This window comes from Saccopteryx bilineata, chromosome 1, assembly GCF_036850765.1.
Source record: "Saccopteryx bilineata isolate mSacBil1 chromosome 1, mSacBil1_pri_phased_curated, whole genome shotgun sequence".
NCBI classification, from domain to species: Eukaryota; Metazoa; Chordata; class Mammalia; order Chiroptera; family Emballonuridae; genus Saccopteryx; species Saccopteryx bilineata.
This window is the reverse complement of record NC_089490.1, coordinates 152,319,405-152,321,862: the sequence shown is the minus strand read 5'-3', so window position 1 is coordinate 152,321,862 and position 2,458 is coordinate 152,319,405. Positions and strand designations below refer to the sequence as shown.

The window sequence follows — 2,458 nt, the reverse complement described above, 5'->3', positions numbered from 1 at the left end:
TTTCAAAACCCAACTCCCAAAATGAAAACTTGTGTTTGAAAGCTTAATCAGGCATAAAAGGAAAAGATTACTATACTTGGGCACTTTTTACAAAAATTTTTTTTATTAAAGCAGAAATCAGTTCCTAAACTCCTTTATTCAATTGTCTGTCTTGTTCAGACAAATATAAAAAATAGAAGACTGTCATTTTCGTTTTTGTCATTGTGATTTTTCACTGCAGTCTTCTATAACTTTTACAGAGTTCATGGTCTTAAATATCTTCCTGCCTTCTGTCTTAAGTAGGTGGGGAAATGGCTGGCATAAACTTCTCACTGATAGAGTTTCTGGAAACATGTACTGTTTGTTACTATTTAAGAGTGGCTCGATTTGGGTAGTCTGAGTGATGGTCTACAGGTTTTCTTGTTGTTGCATACCATGGTCTCTAACATGAAAAATTCTAGGTCCCTGAGGAACCATCATTTCTCAGAATTTGGAAGACAAGATACAGTCAAATATTGAAGGGTCTAGCCCAGCGGTTCTCAACCTGTGGGTCGTGACCCCTGCGGGGTCGCCTAAAGCCATCGGAAAATACATAATGCATATCAGGTATTTACATTCCAAATCATAACTGTAGCAAAATTACAGTTATGAAGTAGCCACCAAAATTATTTTTTGGTTTGGGGTCACCGCAACATGAGGAACTGTATTGCGGGGTCACGGCATTAGTAAGGTTGAGAACCACTGGTCTAGCCCCAGTTATAATCATGTTAAGTACAGAAAGTGTCCGTGTAGTCAATTAGCTTCTAATAACTATCCTGGGTCAAGGCTAGACCCATAATGTGCTCTGTGGATTTCCAAGTTTTCATATCTACTTTGTCAGCAATGCCAGAGAAACTTTGGCAGTGTAGGTTCCCAGGGAGTGAATATCAAACCCAGGACATTCTTGCTGCTTTAATTTCTACATCTTTCTGAAGACCTAGTAAAAGCCTGAGGCTAAGTACTGATCCCCCTCTAGGAAAAGTATGAGGCCAGCATAGTCTCGAAGAACGTTGACCCCTTCCCATACAAAATGCAGCTTCCAGCACCAGTGGTGTTTTGTTTCAGAGAACTGGCTTCTCTATAATGTCCAAATGTATTCCATCTTTATTATTATTATTAATTTTTTTTACAGGGACAGAGAGAGAGTCAGAGAGAGGGATAGATAGGGACAGACAGACAGGAACGGAGAGAGATGAGAAGCATCAATCATCAGTTTTTTGTTGCGACACCTTAGTTGTTCATTGATTGCTTTCTCATATGTGCCTTGACCGCGGGCCCTCAGCAGACTGAGTAACCCCTTGCTGGAGCCAGTGACCTTGGGTCCAAGCTGGTGAGCTTTTTGCTCAAGCCAGATGAGCCTGTGCTCAAGCTGGCAACCTCAGGGTCTTGAACCTGGGTCCTCTGCATCCCAGTCCGATGCTCTATTCACTGCGCCACCGCCTGGTCAGGCTCCATCTTTATTTTTAAGTGCTTTTTTTTTTTTTTTTTTTTTTCTGAAGCTGGAAACAGGGAGAGACAGTCAGACAGACTCCCGCATGCACCCAACCAGGATCCACCCGGCACGCCCACCATGGGGCAACGCTCTGCCCACCAGGGGGCGATGCTCTGCCCATCCTGGGCGTCGCCATGTTGCGACCAGAGCCACTCTAGCGCCTGAGGCAGAGGCCACAGAGCCATCCCCAGCGCCCGGGCCATCTTTGCTCCAATGGAACCTTGGCTGCGGGAGGGGAAGAGAGAGACAGAGAGGAAAGCGCGGCGGAGGGGTGGAGAAGCAAATGGGCGCTTCTCCTGTGTGCCCTGGCCAGGAATCGAACCCGGGTCCTCCGCACGCTAGGCTGACGCTCTACCGCTGAGCCAACCGGCCAGGGCTTAAGTGCTAAATTTAAAAATAAAAATGGGGCCTCGCCTGTGGTGGTGCAGAGGATAACGCATTGACCTGGAATGCTGAGGTTGCAGGTTTGAAACCCTGGGCTCACCTGGTCAAGGTACATATAAGACAAGCAGCCAATGAACAACTAAAGTGAAGCAACTATGAGATGATATTTCTTAATATACCCACCTCTCTTCTCTCTCTGTAAAATTAATAAATAAAATCTTTAAAAATGAAGATGGGATACATTAATCATTTTAAAATTTTGTACTTGTTTCCTGTTGAGTCTCTGAAGACATGATACTAAAATAGAGCAATGATAGCTAATGCTTCAAGATGATTTCTAATGCTTACACGTAGACAAAATGGGATCTCAAAATGTCCAAGAACCCCTTCTTCTACCTTCCTTGTTGTTCGAAAGTGGCCTCTCTGGTTTCCAGTCACCCCTGCCCTCTTTTTTTATTTAAGCAAGAGAAGTGGGAATAGAGAGACAGATTCTCTCATGTACCCCAACCTGGACCCACCTGGTGATGCCTGTCTAGAGCCAATGCTCTGCCCATCTGGGACCAT

At 44.7% G+C, this 2,458-nt stretch overlaps 1 pseudogene; it reads right to left on the bottom strand.

The window, feature by feature from the left end:
- Positions 1-211: 211 nt before the first annotated feature.
- LOC136319388 (alpha-1,6-mannosyl-glycoprotein 2-beta-N-acetylglucosaminyltransferase-like) lies at positions 212-2,458 on the bottom strand (annotated as a pseudogene).